This window comes from Mus musculus, chromosome 4 (assembly GCF_000001635.26).
Source record: "Mus musculus strain C57BL/6J chromosome 4, GRCm38.p6 C57BL/6J".
NCBI classification, from domain to species: domain Eukaryota; kingdom Metazoa; phylum Chordata; class Mammalia; order Rodentia; family Muridae; genus Mus; species Mus musculus.
Window position 1 is genome coordinate 139,516,492 of NC_000070.6, and position 16,307 is coordinate 139,532,798.

General features: G+C 50.9%; 1 protein-coding gene across 1 annotated transcript in view; it reads left to right on the forward strand.

Annotated features, from left to right (window-relative positions):
- Positions 1 to 14,056: 14,056 nt before the first annotated feature.
- The window catches only part of Iffo2 (intermediate filament family orphan 2), an 89,835-nt gene continuing 87,584 nt past the window's right edge, over positions 14,057 to 16,307 (forward strand). The window contains exons 1-3 of the mRNA NM_183148.3: positions 14,057 to 14,164; positions 15,200 to 15,369; positions 15,790 to 15,899. The gene's annotated coding sequence lies outside the window, so the exon portion shown is untranslated. The remainder of the gene's footprint in view (positions 14,165 to 15,199; positions 15,370 to 15,789; positions 15,900 to 16,307) is intronic.

The window sequence follows — 16,307 nt, forward strand, 5'->3', positions numbered from 1 at the left end:
GCCCAGGCTCACCTTCAACCCATGGTGATTCTCTTGCTCCAGCCTCCCGAGTGCTGGGATCACGGACAGTCCTATTTTTGCTTTTTTCTTTTTCTTTTTCTTTTTTCTTTTTCTTTTTTCTCTTTCTTTTTCTTCTCTCTTCTCTTCTCCTTTCTTTCTTTCTTTCTTTCTTTCTTTCTTTCTTCCTTCCTTCCTTCCTTCCTTCCTTCCTTCCTTCCTTCTTTCCTTCCTTCATTTCTTCCTTCCTTCCTTCCTTTCCTTTCTTTGTGGCTCAGGGACCCAGGCCCTTCTCTATCCTGACCCTGCTGGATGGAGGCGGGATGCATGAGTGATTGCCACAGGGAGGCCTTGTGAATCCTCTATGAGTTCCTCCAGTAAGTGGCTGTGGCTATGAGGGGCAAACAGGAACCTGACAGTATGAGATCCTCAGGGACCCCGGGACACTAGGACTCTGTTCGTCCTCTTGCCAGTCCTACCTAAGTCCCTCCCTAACCTCCCCACTCACCACCCACCCATCTCTCTGCCCAGAGACTTCCGGAGAGGCCATATGCCTGACTCCTTAGTCATCTTGAGGGATGCATATGCCAAGCATCTGTAGCCAGGTGGTGGTGCATGCCTTTAATCCCAACACTCGGGAGGCAGAGGCAGGCGGATTTCTGAGTTTGAGGTCAGCCTGGTCTACAAAGTGAGTTCCAGGACAGCCAGGGCTATACAGAGAAACCCTGTCTCGGGGGGGGGGGGAGAATTCTTTCAGATTTATCTTATTCTATGCATATGGAAGTTTTTGTTTTGTTGGTTTTTTGTTTTGTTGGTTTTTTTTTTTTGCCTGCATGTGTGTGCATCACATGTGTGCAATACCCATGGAGGCCAGAAGAAGGCGTCAGATCCTCTTGAGTTGCTATTACAGACATTTGTGAGTCGGCCATGCAGGTGCTGGGAACCAAACCCAGGTCCTCTGGAAGAGCAGCCAGTTCTCTTAACCACTGAGCCAGCCCCTGAATCACAAGCACTTTTGTGCCTATGATGTTAAGTGATGGGCTACCAAGGGCAGCTGTGGCCCATCTCAGGGAGCTGGGGCTTCTATCTTCTCAGCCTCGGGGAACTGTCTAGAGTATGCATTTCTGGTATTTCCAGGGTAGACAGAGGAGACATTGCTGCTGAGCATCCAAGGGAGACCCGGCTCTGATGTCATCCTGGGTCCCCACCTTTTGTTGGTCCCTGGGAACCCCCTGGGGTACTGTGAGAACTGGAGGTCAGAGGGCAGCCCCGTGATGCATCAGCAAACCCCGCTTTGATCACACTGGGTCGCTGGTCTCAGCAGAGGCGAGCTACCCAATGGGCCAGCTTGCTTCTCTTTGGCCTGGATCTCTGGGATGGTTGACCACTGCACTGCACTGCCATTGTACGTAGTAACTGAAAGATTGAATGGGGGCAGGGCCTGGGGGACGATCTCAGAGCAACAATCCCAACTCAGTGTTCTGGGGGGCCCCCAGGTCTCCCCTCCCTCCTCCCTTCTCTTAGTCCCCATGTCCCTGTGCAGTGCACACACTTGTGAGGTTCATTGACCTGGGAAGACTCGAGACCTTGTAGAGAAGATCTGCTGTGTAGTGTGCTTCTTAGCTGGAACAACGAGGGCCCCAAGGACGAGGTGGCAAGGTGGTCAGGTAGCCTCCATTTACCTCACACGACCCTCTCTCTTCTTCCACTGCAGAAAAAACACACATAGAAAGAGCCAGGAGAGGATAAAACCACGAGAATCTTGAGACCCAGGCTGGAGGCTAACCTGCAGCTGCTTCACATCCCCGACTGTGAGGCAAGCCTGAGTCCTCTGACGGTCCCTAGGCAGCCCGACTGAGTCTTCTGACGGTCCCTAGGCAGCCCGACTGGCTCCTCAGGCTTCTTCTCCCCATTTCCCCTTTTGAGATCCTCAGCCACTTCATCTCTCATCGTCACTTCTGGCTGGTCTGAGCTGCTCCGTGGGACGGGGAGGGGAGTTGATGGTACCATGGAGCCCATGTCAGGAGTATGCCCAAAACAGCCACGCAGACTACCAATGACCTTCCCTGACTGTTGCCAAGAGGTGTGTGTGTGTGTGTGTGTGTGTGTATGTATGTGTGTGTGCCAAGAGGTAGAGGCCCAGGGCTGAAGAAGAGCAAGAATCACTTGCCCACCATCTAGCCTGACCTGCTTGTTAGATTCATGGGGCCAGCCATGCCACCTCCTGCCATGCCACCTCCAGCCATGCCACCTCTGGCCAGGACCTCCTCACTGATTTTTCAATGTTCCATCTCCAAAGAGTGCCCCTTCCCAGAAAGATTCTGCACATACCTCATTTCTGGGCCAGGCCCTAAACAAGGTACAGAGGCCAAATATTTAACCCAAAGACCCCAGCTCTAGCGAAACGCCAGGCAGGCAGGCAGTCAGGAAGACCCAGATGAGGTACCCAGCACACCTCAAAGATAGATAGCTCCCATAGGCGTGTTCCAGAGCACTGGGGGGAGGTGTGAGGGGGGATCAGCTGAGTGGAGGGGGTTGAGAAAGGGAAGCCCGGACAGTGGTCACGACATTGTTCCCAGGAGGTACAGCTGGCCCTACCCTCCTCAGGTCCATCAAAAACATCCAGTCTCTTTATTGACAAAAAAAAGTTCCATTTCTTTTCTTATTTCTGCGTATTGAGGGAGAAGATTGATGCTACTGAGATCAGAATATGGAAATCAGGTGGGTCTCAAGGACTGAACTCAGGTCATCTGGCTCGGTGGCTCAGCCATCTTGCTTGTCCCCAGATCACTTTCTGTGGGCTCCCTAGCTTTGCCCGTGAACACTGTATCACATCATCGCTGGCACTGGCCGGAAAAGTGGAAGCTAAGGTCAAGTTGAGGGATTACCTGCAAGGCCTCAATTATCCTGGCTTTTGTTTTTATCTGCTGATCTGGCCCTGGTTTTGTTACCCGGGAGTTACTGTATTATCCAAACACAACTGTTGGCAGGAGGGCTCCCTGAGAAACAGGCCCCCTTCCGGCCTCCACCCCTGTCTCTCCCAGTCCAGCATTTCCTCCCAACCACCAGGTTACCAGAGAGTAACCTCATCCCCTTCCTGAGCTGCAGCAACAAGACCCTCCCAGAAGACTCCGCCTAGGTGGTCTGCCAGCCTCCCAGAGGGGTTGTTGGCTAACCTTTTAGAAGAATCAATAAATAGAAACTGCAAGTTCCCGCAGGGAACCAAAGTCTATTCGGTGGGGGCAGGTAACTTCAGGAAAGCATCAACACAAGCCATATATAACCAGACCTGGACCAAACAAAAGCAAAGAGCCTAGGAGGTGACTAAGACTCAAGGCTCCTGGGGACCCCCAACCCTTGCTTCACACTCCCGTGTTGAACCTGGGGCTGGGCTAAAGCTAGGGGGATTTGGGTTTGGCAAGGTCCTTGCCCAAGAGCCCTGATATGAGAGCCACGGTGGGATATTTTATCCCAAGCAGATCCTTGAGGTCAGACAGCAAGATGTCAGACCAGAGCCCCAGGGTCACAGCCTGGGGTCATAGCCTGGCTAGGCTAACTCCTAATGAATGCTCAACTTAGCCCCCAAGTTGGGCCTTAGTGATTGGGGAAGCACAGGACCTGAGGCAGTGGCCTGCCTGGGAGCTCTTACCACTCAAACCCTCAGCAGTGGGTCCTGTGCAAGATGAACATGAGGATCCCTCACCGAGGAGCCCCTGAGGGTGGAAAGCTGGCAAACAGACATTAAACCAAACCTGATCCTTCTGAGCCCACATGATCGGCGGTCACACACCCGTCAGCTCGCTTGGTAAGCGGCTGGAGGTGACTTTGTGTGTGTGTGCCTGAACAAAGCACCATTGTTGGGCAACTTAAATTGGAGACTTCTGCACTCCTCCTTGGGTAGACCAGGGCTAAGATCCACACTTTGGTAGGTTGGTGTCATCAAAAGCCCCAAAGGACATGGCTGTGGCCTTTCTCTTGGCTTCTGGCTGCCAAGAGCATTCTCTTGCCCTGGCTACCACACAGGTATCCTGTGGCCTTTGCTCTGAACATGCTGTGTCCAGATTTCCCCCTTTTAGCAGAATCCCTGTTGTCTTGAGTTGGGATTACACCCAAGTTATCTCTCTCTCTCTCTCTCTCTCTCTCTCTCTCTCTCTCTCTCTCTTTCTCTCTTTATATATCTATAAGAGGAGGTCTCATGTAGCCCAGGCCTAAACTTAAAGTCACTCCATCGCCATGGGTAACCTTGAACTCTTGGTCCTCCTGCATCCCCCTCCCTAGTGCCAGGATGGCAGCGGCACTAACACACAGTTACTCCATGCTGAGAGATCCAACCCAGGGCTTTAGGTCTGCCAGCCAAGCACTCTGTCAACCGAGTCACATCCCACACCCATGGCCTCCTTTAACCTGATTCTTTATAGAGGGCTCTCTCCATCCCTACCTCAGGACACTCTGGGGGTGATCTGGACAGTAGGACCCCGTAGTCGGACATTTCTCAGAAACACACCCTCCCATAAACCCTGTGGCTGGATGGGTCCCTTTTGGTTTTTGGCTCAGCACAGTGGGTGTTAAGAGACACCCGATTTGCATCAGTTCTCTCTCTCCCTGGCAAGTAGACCAGCTGCTGAGGCCTCCCGTATCCCAGGAACCCTTTTGCCGGTATCAGGGTGAACCCTCAGGACCTGACAGCTGGCAGACCCGTCCTACACTGCTTTGAGGGCTGGGGGTACCCAAGGTGGCTTTGAGAGAGGGACTCTGCCCGATGCCACACTGAGTGGTGAGCACCCAGTGACCACAGCAGTAACTCAGCTCCCTCTGCCTATTCGCCCTCAGTGGGGGCCCCCATGGGGCAGTCATTGCCTGAGAGTGACAACCGACAGGGTCTCTTTCTCCACAAGGATGGCACTGAGGAGCTGTGACATCTCTCTGCTTGGTGGCATTGACGCTCACTCGTGATGGGATTGAGAAGGGCTGGGTCGCTGGCAGCCACTTTGTAGTTCTTCCGTGGCTTGGGACAGTTGACGTTCTGTGACCAACTGATAAACAAGAGTTCATCGGGCAGGGCTGGGGAAAACCTGCATGCCAGCTTCACCCGGGTCCAGGATCTTGGTAACATAGCACAACCCAGATCCTCCTGGGAGACACGGAGGCTTCATGAATGCTCTCCCTGATACCCATAAAGGGATAGGTATGCTTGAGGCCTGAACAGGTGGGGTCCCCGGCACGGTACTGTGGGGAGAGGTAGGCTGGGTCTTGGCATTCCACCTGGCACACACCTGGGGCTCCTGTTTTGGCTCTGCCTGGGATGGTGTCATCGTCATTTTTTCCGAATGAGCACTAACTGCCTCTGAGAAGCAGGGCCAGCTCCAGGTTCTGGCCTTCTCCCTCGCGTGGCTTGCCTTTTTTTTCCTTCTCTTAATGAGTGATGAGCCAGGTAAGAGGATGGTGGTGCCCTTAGAAGGTCAAGGCGTTGCCCGAGCCCTGACTCAACAACTCGGTCCCCAAGCAGGCACCTTGCTTGTTAACAGCGTCCCAGGTGCCACCCCTTCTGGCAGGGTGGACCCCTGCCCCCCACCCTTCATGTTTGGGAGGCTGACTCAGCGATGAGGTCACCCTTGGCTTGGGGCTCAGACAAGCACCTTCTTGCCTGGCCTGTTGGGTTCCCACTGGCACCCAGCTCCACCCGGGCTGGCACCGTGCACATGTGGTCAGTGAGCGGAGGCAGGTACCTGCCCGTCTGCTGGCCTGGTTTCCTTTCCATGTATTCTTAACCCATCCCTGGAGTCCAGAGACTGATATTTGGCCAGCCTGTGTGTGGGCGCACCTTGCTCAGAGCACACCTTGCTCAGAGAAGGAAATCCTACATTCCCCGGGGGTCGGGGGTCTGGAAGATTCTCAGAAGGGGGATGCTTGGATGAGCTTTGAATGGCACACTGGATTCCACTAAGGATGGAGAAGAGGTCTGTCAGTCACAGGGAACAGAGACCCAGAGACATGTCTAGGGAGCAACAGCGAGAGACTGAGGCAGAACGGACAGTAGGGCTAGGCGGTGGAAGTCCCTGCAGCCCAACCCAGACCTCAGACCAGGACGCTGGAGCCCTAGGAGGGCTTGGATCAGAGTGGTGTGGACGGGCTTCATTTTTTAGGATCTCACTGCTGACCACAGGGTTGGGAAGCCGGACAGAGGAGTGAAGGCACATAGTAGGGATCCATGACCGTCCCCCAGGGCAGGAGGGGAAGGTTCTGGACGGTGGCAGGGCAGACCAGAGTGTCATCCCTTAGATGTTACAATCCAACATGTGGCCAACCAGCACAGAGGAGCACAAAGACCTTGTGCTTCGGCTTCTGCCGTGTGAGGCCGTTTCTGATCTAGGACTTGAAAAGCCTTTTCCACAGCACCTCAGCTCTGGGTGTTCTCCAGAGCATCATGGGAGTGGACCTGGTGTCAGGTCCAGGGCACCCCGCTTCCACGGTGAGCCTTGGCAGGTTCCCAGACTCTCTGTGCCACCAGCTCTTTCTTGTTATGTCAGGAGAGACTTAATGAGGTTGGGGCAGCCTGCACTCGGGGACCCAGTGCTGTGTTACGGTAGTGACCAAAAGCCCTTGCTTTTCTTGCCTGCTAGTCACCTGGCTGCTGGAGGATGGGTAACCTTGGTTACAGGGCTCCACTCTCAGCGACATTCAGGTATCTGACCCACAGTGGCTTCTCCATGTGGACCAGCTCCGTGTGACAGGTCACTGAGTTCTGATCTCATTGGCACTTTATGCCTTTGGTTAGGTCATTCCTGAGGGGTTGGGGTCAAGGCAGGCTGTGTTCCCTGCTCATCAGTACTGACAGCACCCCACAAGGCTGAAACTCCTCCTCCGCAAGAAGTGAGTCCCTGGGCACACTGTGAGAGCTATTAGGGTGGCCACTAATGTCACCCTCTGTCTGTAGACCGGTGTCCCAGATCTATTTCCAAGGGCTTGGATCTAGGACCCATGTGTGAATGAATGGAGACACTGGGGAGCATGGAGCCTGGATTGTCAAGTGCCCCTGGAGAGGATCTTGAGAAAAACCTCACTGGTATAGACTGTGGGCATCCTGCAGGATGTTCGCTTTCTTCTGAGACACCGCGCAGCTGGGAGCCAGGGAGCAGGAAGGCTCTTCTCTGTTTCAGTTAGCCTGTAAGACTCCTGGATCACAAGGAACTTGAACTGAGAATGACTTTAGCCTCTTTCTTTTGCCTTCTCTCGGCCTCTCTTCCCTTCTCCCTTCCTTCTTTCTTGAGGCAAGGTTTCCTGTAGCCCTGACCTCAAACTTGTATGGAGGCTGGCCTTGAACTTGTGCTCACCTTACCAGTACACAGCATCCAATATATGTGGTGCTGAGTTGGAACCCAAGGCTCTGTGTATGCTGGGCAAACACTCTACCAACTGAGCTACAGCCCAGCCTCTTTTTTCTTCCTCCCCTCCCCTCCCTTCCCCTCTCCTCCCCTTCTCTCTCCTCTCTTTCCTTCTTTTTTCTCCCTCGTGCTGTACTAAACTTATACTAGACACAGCTACCACTGAGCCACACAGTCCCAGCCTGGATCTTCCATTTTTAAGGGGGTCACAAAACCAAATGAATGAGCAAACAAACAAATTGACACACTAACTAACAAGAGGAGAATAAGTTCTGTAGCCATGTGACCCACAAGCCCCTGCCTGGAACCTTTACAAAGCCTGGTCTGGAAAAGAAACCCACAGCATCAGCAGGCATCGCTGCATCGCCGTGATCGCGATCAAAACAGCAAAGAGTGTGCCCTTTGGAAGGTAACACATTTCCTTCCCCTTAGCAAACAGGGCTCCAGGAATCTTTTTCTCTCCAGGTCTGCCTCACACATAGAGACTGGGGGCTTGGCTCAGTGGATAGAGTGCTTGCCTGGAATGCACAAGAGCCTAGCCTTGATCCCCAGCATGGTAAAAATAAGACAAAATAAAATAAAATAATAAAATAATTAAAAAAGCTAACAACACAAAAGCAAACAAACAAACACCTCCCCCACCTATGGGTTGAGTACTGTGCAAGGTTCTCTCCTTTCTTCCCTCCCTCCATCCCTCCCTCCCTCCTTCCCTCTCTCCTTGCCTCCCTCCCTCCTTCCCTCCCTCCTTCCCTCTCTCTATCCCTCCCTCCCTCCTTCCCTCCCTCCTTCCCTCCCCTGACATCAGGGAAACGTGAGGATGAATGAAGGACCCGGTACCAAGTGCAGGCCAAGATGCTGCGTTCAACCTGGTCATGAAAAACCCTAGATTCCAAGTGTCAATGCCAGGCACATGGGCAGCGTCTGTGGGACAGGAGGGATGAAGCAAGGTGGATGGATAGAGATGGGGAGGCTGTTGCAACCCTGCAGGCCCACACCTCCCTGCCCAGACTGCCAAACCAGTATAACACAGGGAAACAATTCCTGTGTGGGGCTGGGGTGGGAAGACAGAGGGACATCCCTTCCTTCCTCTTAGTCACAGGATTTAACTTTCAGAACATCTTTCAAGCATTAGTCATGCCCGAGATAATCCTGACTTTCCTAGCACGAAGGACAACTGAGGCAGGAAGCCAGGGAAGCAGGCAGGCACTGATCTCAGACTACCTACTGCCAGCCCCCTCCCAGGGCGAGAGGCCATCAGGCCTGGCTCATTTGTGCCCTGTATCTCCGAGGTTCGGGTAAATGGCATCATGGTTAAATCGTAGCTGTATTGCTGTGTGACCTTGGAGAGGTCACTCTCCATCACCAGACTCCAGTCTCCTTGTCCTAAGCTGGAAGATGGAGTGAGTTTGTGTGTGTACGTAAGGATTGGTTGCATAGATAATGTTCACAAATCACGAAGTATGGGCCAGGAAAACAGCTTAGTGCGCTTTCTGTATGAGCCTGATGTCTTGAGTTCGAATCCCCAGGGCCCACGTGAAAGCTGGATGTTGGGACCCTTGTCTGTAATTCCAGCACTCCCTCGGTGTGATGGAAGGCAGAAGCTCAGGAGCATCTCCTGGGAGCATATATGCCAGATAGCCTGGAGTATTCAGCATGGTTTCAAACAAGAAAGATTCTACCTTAAAAACAAGGTAGAAGGTGGGAGCCAGCCCTGGGGTTGTCCTCTGAACGCCACACCACTGTGCCTTCATATGCAAACATAAATGAAAACAAATAAGTGTGTCCAAAAAAAAAAAAAAAAAAAGACCAGCAACAGGCAGCCATTAAGACTGTTGCCTCCTTTCTAGGTATACAAGGAAGCCGCAGGAGCCTGGCTCTGCCCTTCAGGGTTGCTGAGGTAGCTGAGACAAAGTTACACCCTTGCGATAGACAATTAGATTCACTCACAGACAATATCGCATAACATGTCGAGATTCTGCCCTGCCCCTGGGAACATAGTTTTATACCCCACACCCCTGTAGTTTCCTGAGGTAGCTTGTTAGCTATGCTCTGCCTAGATGGGACCTCTGGACACTTCATTAAGCATACTGGGTCTTACTGAGGGTCTTTGACCAAGAGGTTCCCTCCCCCAGGACCCTGTTCTTACTGCCTCCCTGGTCCTCCTGGCATCTGGGAGCCAGGCATGTTAGTGACCATAGCTACTCTCCGAGTTAGACTGAAGAAGCCCAACCTAATGTTTGCACCACCTCAGATATACTCTAACTACCCTGGAGAATATCGAGAAACTCTCCAGGCAAGAATGAATTTGATTTACTTTAATTAAAGGGGCGGGGCAGTGAGTTGACTCAGTGGGAAAGGGGCTTGCTGCTAAGCCTGAGTTTGATCCCTGGACCCACATGTTAGAAGGAGGCAATCAAACTCCTTCAAGTTGTCTTTTGACCTCCTCATGTACACTGTGGCCCATATATGTATTCACATGAGTGCACACACACAAACTTTAAAAAATGTAATCATAATTTAAAAAGACAGCCGCCTGGCCCATTGGTGGGTAGGGAAAGGAAGGAGGTGTACAAGAACTTGAAGCTGGTTCCCAGCATCTCTATGGTCTCAGCTTCAAGGAGCCTGGCCCTGTCTCCCTGTCTCAGAAGGGGCTGATGCCCCCCCCCCGTGCGATGCCCTCGGTGTTTGGGGCTCTTGGAAGACGCCTGGTCATTGCTTTGCAGTTACTAGGTCATGTGCTTTCCGGGGCCCTGTGGACCGGGAGGCTGTATCCATGGTAACTCCTCTTTTGCCCAGTCTTGCCTGGAAAGTTGACAGCTTGTAGTGCATAGATGTCAGTGCAGACGTGAACTAGGTCACAGCCTCCAGCCCGTCCCTTAGTTTTCTACTCCGTGATGACTCTCCCTGCACATTCAGTGAAAGGCACTCACGTCCAGTCCTCCGTTCAGTGGCCATCAAATAACTCTCACCATGGTGATGACATCACGCCACAGCCAAATGCCAGCACCCCCAAATCTCCCTTCTGTCCCTTTGTAGTCTGTCTCTACCTGTGGATGGCTTCCAAGCTGATACTGTCCCCAAAGTTTCCCTTTCCTGGAATTCATGTAAATAAATCCCCACAACCTGTATCTTGGGATCTCTTTCCCTTTACGAGATGGTTTTGAGGTCCTCTCACACATGAGCATCTGCCTCCCCCCCCTTTCTGATGCCCAGCGGCCTGCCATTGTCACATTGTATCTGATTTTGTTCAACATTGTTTTGATTTGTATCAACCTATTGATATATGGCCAGGATTGTGGGTTTGTATAAACTCCCGTGAGATAAGCTTTCAGTTCCGTCTGGTAGAGATGTGGGAAGCATTCCTAGTTCTCAAAGCCAAAAACATCTTAGAATCTGAAACTTTGAGACAGCTACTATGATGGAGCTGTTAGTGGAAAATTCCACTTGGGTGATGGGTCTCGGTCTAAACAAAGGCTCACCAAAAACATGGCAGGAAGTTAGCTCGGGACTGGTGTGAAAGGTGGATGCAAAACGTGAGGGAAAAAAAAAAAAAAAGCCGGGCATTGGTGGTGCACGTCTTTAATCCCAGCATTTGGGAGGCAGAGGCAGGCGGATTTCTAAGTTCGAGGCCAGCCTGGTCTACAGAGTGAGTTCCAGGACAGCCAGGGCTATACAGAGAAACCCTGTCTCGAAAAAGCCAAAAAAAAAAAAAAAAAAAAAGTGAGGGACCTGCGGCTGAGTCTGGTCCTCTGCCAGAGACGTCTCCCTAGGAGCGCACAAGCGCTTTAAAAAGTAAATCTCAAAACACTTGAGGTTCTGAGCATTTCAGAGACGGGGTGTCCACTTGCATTGGGAAGAGTCAGGGACTCACTTTAGGAGGTCCACCTGGTTGTCTTGTCTTTCTGAATGGCTGTGGCATTTCCCATTCACAGTGAAAAGGGCACCTGCCTCCATCTCTCCCTCTGCCCCATTGCTTGGTGTGGCCGGCTCCATTCTGGTTTTTGTCTTAGCCATTCTGACAGCTCTGTGCATGGAAAGGCGGATGACAGACATTACTGCCTCGGCTTGGAATTCTCCATTAAAAGTGGTGCCAGCTGTAAGTTCTTGTGGACACCCTGTACTGGGTGAGGAACTTAGTTCCCTGAGTTCTTGGTGTGTGGAGGGTTTTGACTGAGGGGATGTTGAGTTTGTTGAGTCATCTCTTCTTTTTCTTTTCTTTCTTTCTTTTGTTTGTTTTGGTGAGGTTTTTTGGTTTTTTTGTTTTTTTGTTTTTGTTTTTTGTTTTTTGTGACCTTCCCCTTTAGCTGATAATGTGCCACGCAGGGTTTTACCAACGATTTTATAGTGTTTTAAAAATATTTATCTACTGACTAAAAAAAAAAAGATTGATTGATTATAAGCACACTGTAGCTAGCTTCAGGCACACCAGAAGAGGGCATCAGATCTCATTACAGTTGGTTGTAAGTCACCATGTGGTTGCTGGGATTTGAACTCATGACCTCTGGAAGAGCAGGCAGTACTCTTAACCTCTGAGCCATCTCTCTAGTCCCATATCTACTGGATTTTATGTAGATGGATAGACAGATGCTTGAGTGTGTGTATATGTACCGAGTGCAAAGACAGTTGTGAGCTGCCACGTGGGGGCTGGGAACTGAACCTGTAACCTCTGGCTCCAGCCATTGATCTCCCGAGCCATCTCTCTGACACATAGACCCAGACACACATGCACATGCATGCATACACACATACTGTGAGCCTCCACATCTCATCAAGCTAATTAACAAGTTGTCTTCTGTCCCTTTTCTCCTATTGGTTCTGAGACAAGGTGCCACATAGTCCTATCCAGATTGGCTGGAAATCCTCCTGCCTCTGCCTCCTGAGTGCTGGGATTACAGACACATGCCACCTTGTTCAACCCCTGTGTCCTCATGTCCATTCCACTATCGTGTGTTTATTTGCTTATTTGTTTTTTTTTTTTTTTTTGAGACAAGGTTTCTGTCTGGAACTCTATAGACCAGGCTGGCCTCAAACTCAGAGACCCACCTGCCTCTGCCTCCCAAGTGCTGGGATTAAAGGCGTGCCCCACCACTGCCTGACTGCAGTTTAGTTTCTAAACATTCATTCTTTATTATCATCACCATGACTTCTGGTAGTATTTATGTGTATAGTTGCTTTGCCAGCATGAATGTGCACACATGTGTGGCTGTACACCCAGAGTGGCCAGAAGAAGGTACTGGAGTCCCTGGAGTTACAGACATGTGGGAGCTGGGAACTGAACCTGGGTCTTCCTGAAGAGCAGCCAGTGCTCTTAAGTACTGAGCCATCTTTCCAGCCTCTGTTATAATTATATCTCTCAGAACCTGATTTGGGTCTTGTTTATATCTTCCATTCTCTATATAACTTGTTCAGTCTTGCCAAGCAATGGCGGTGCAATCCATAATCCTAACACTTAGTGGGCAGAGGTGGGAGAAACGTGAGTTCAGCCTAGCTTGAGATACATAATGAGGTCCTGTTTAAAAAAATAAAACCAAAAAAACCAAAAAAAAAAAAAAACCAAAAAAAAAACAAACAAAAAACACAAAACAAACAAAAACAAACAACAACAACAACAAAACAACAAAAAATAAAACCAAAAGTAAATAACAACACACACACACATTTAATCTTTCCTCTAGCTTTTAAAGATACTGATATAGTTATAATAATTGAAATATTCACATCTATGTCAGCTAACTGCTGCATTTTGCAAGCCCGGGAATGATCGGCTTGTGAATTTTGTCTCTTTAGAAGCTAAATGTTTTATCATCCCAAATCTTGGTCCATTTTCTGCTGCTACAGTAAAACCCCTGAGGCTGGGCTCTTCCTAACGAAGAAGAGAGTTATCTGGCTTATGATGCTGGTGACTGCAAGTTCCAAATAGTATGGTGCCCACATCCTGGTACGTAGTCCCCTAGGTGTGCCACACCGTGGGGAAGATGCGCTAAGGGAACCTGCTGTTTGCAGAAGGGGTGCGCGTGAACAAGCAGCAAGAGAGCCTCGAGGGAGTGGCTACCTTTACTCTCTCTCCCACCTGCTCTTGGAGGACTCTTGCCAAGTTTCCAGTATATCTTACAGCTGCCACACTGGAGACCAAACAGCCAGGGTGGGAATCCTGGGGGACACACAAACCTCATCATACAATCCTGGTCCCCCACCCCCAGCTCTGGACATGGTTAACCTGCACAGAAAGAAACATTTTGACCGTTTCCTTGTGTGTGTGCGTGGTGGTTGGGGGCGGGTCTCTTGTAGCCCAGGCTAGCCTTATACTCACTCTGTAGCTGAAGTGGGACTTGAACTCCTGAACCTCCTGCCTCCATCTCCCAAGTGCTGGGATTACAGGTGTGTACTGCCATGCCGTGCTGAAGACATTCCGTGCTGAAGACTGACCCCAGGGCCTCGTGCAAGCTTAGCAAGCGCTCTAAGGAGCTGTACTGGCTAGTTTTGTGTCAACTTGACACAGCTGGAGTTATCACAGAGACAGGAGCTTCAGTTGAGGAAATGCCTCCATGAGATCCAACTGTAAGGCATTTTCTCAATTAGTGATCAAGGGGGAAAGGCCCCTTGTGGGTGGGACCATCTCTGGGCTGGTAGTCTTGGGATAGAACCATAAGAGAGCAGGCTGAGCAAGCCAGGGGAAACAAGCCAGTAAAGAACATCCCTCCATGGCCTCTGCATCGGCTCCTGCTCCCTGACCTGCTTGAGTTCCAGTCCTGACTTCTTTCTGTGATGAACAGCAATGTGGAAATGTAAGCTGAATAAATCCTTTCCTCTCCAACTGCTGTCATGATGTTTGCGCAGGAATAGAAACCCTGACTAAGAGAGGAGCCACATCCTCAGACACCGTCATCCAGTCCCCGTTCCTGCAGAATGGAAGCTGAGGAGAGGGCGACAAGAGCCTTTCTCCTTTCATGTATTAACCACAACATATTACTTCCATTACTGCTCACGGAAATTACATTAGGACGTGGTTGTCTGTTATGCTTGTATTCATGTATCTTGTACGTATCATAAAATTACATTGAATTATCATGCACTTTGACTGTTTGCCAGGCTCTGTGTAAGTGCTTTAGAAATGCTCCTCATTCAATAGGAGAATGTCAGAACTCACCCGAGGTGAGGCCGGAGCAGTGGCTCAGTGGTTAGTGCACTGGATGCTCTTGCAGGGGACCAAAGTTCAATTCCCAGCACTTGGGTGGTGGCTTACAACCATCCAAACTCCAGATCCAAGGGATCCCATGCCCTCTCCTGACCTGCTGCGAGCACTAGGCATGCAGATGGTGCACAGACCCATATACATGAAACGATAAAACAACTAAAACAAACAACTCCCTTGGGTGGGGAAAGTGCCACTCTACCCAGTCATTGGCCAGTCTGAAATGACAGACTCGAATAGAAACCAACCTCAAGGTTACAATGGATATCCAGGACATAGCTTAGCCTGAGATATTATGGCCACCCATGTTTGTGGGTGACATCTGTCACACTCACTGAGAAATGTCTCCTCATTGATTGGTAGCCAGTGGCTTGTGTCCAGGAGTCTCTGAAGATGAGGGAGGCCCTGAGGGTCCCTGCTGCCACTGATTTCGAGCCCTAGGGCAGTGGTTCAGGAAGGGCTCTTTGGACACCATCTTAACCGTGGTTTTTGAAGGAAACCGGACTTTGGATGCACACTGAGATGTAGATTGTAACGAGCCCTTTACCCGGGGCTCTGCTTGACACCAGCATGACTGAATTCCCTCCCACATTCTTGAACACCTCCCTTTGCCTGTCTTTGCTCTGAGGTATCTTCTCCCTCGTGGCCATAGGTCAACAAATGTGACACCGTCGGATCTCCAGCTTGTCACGGTGGCCTCAGGGGAGCTGCAACTTCAAGGTTCCCTTCAAGAAACCTGGGCTCCATGTCACCCCAACAACCAGCTTTATTAAACTTCGCATAGGGAACGCCAGAGAGGTAGGCAGAGCCCAGGCCAGCCTGCCATATTCAAACGGGGCATTAGAAGCCGCAGTCCTAGCAGAATCTCAGTCCTCTCCCCCCCACCCATTTCCCTTTCTTCCCTTTTGCTTCCCCTCCCCTCCCCATCCTCCCACCTCCATTCCTTCCCTTTCTGACTGGGCCTTGCTATATAGCCAGGCTCTGGACTCACAATCCTCCTGCCTCAGCCTCCTGAGTGCTGTGATCCCGGGCACACACCCCACTCCACTCTCAACCAGCTCCGACGTCCGTTCGTTCCCATTGCATCTTGTTACGCAGCAGTAAATATGGCTGCCCAGGTGCTCCCTGGGGCTGTCCATCTCCGCGTCTTTGGTCTGAAGGCATTCTCAGTGGAATGTCTTGGATCAGTGACAGCCTGGTTCTGGCTTCCTTTAACAGGTCTCTAATGGTTCTGCTGCCCGCTGGGTTTCTAATGGAGTGTGAGCCCTGGATTTCCTGGTAACCTTTATTTAACCCAAGGCTTGGCTGCATCGCTCTAGTCAACTGAGGTAGGTGGTAATGGAGCATGAAGTGGCTAAGTGTGTGGTTGGCCCTTGTTTAAAGTGACTCTCTTTCTAAGGGAGGGGTTGCCTGCACCACCCAGCACCTAGACAGCCTGGGCTTACCTGCATTTAGAATTCCCGCTGCGGGCCACCACTGTTCCCCAGAGACCTGTTTGCACCTGTCTCCTAAGACTGTTGATGGTACCTGAGGAGTTTTCCCAGATGCTGGGGGATCCAGTGAACCTCTGCACCCTTGAGAACTGCCTTGGGTGGGGGGGTCTTTGTAGGTCTCATCTTGCTCGGTGCTTATATTGTCCCATTTCACAGCCCAGAACACTAAGGCTGTGAGCAGAGAGGGAGCTAATCTAGATAGGGATCTCCAGTGCCAGGAGGAGTGAGCTCTCTCGCTTCTGG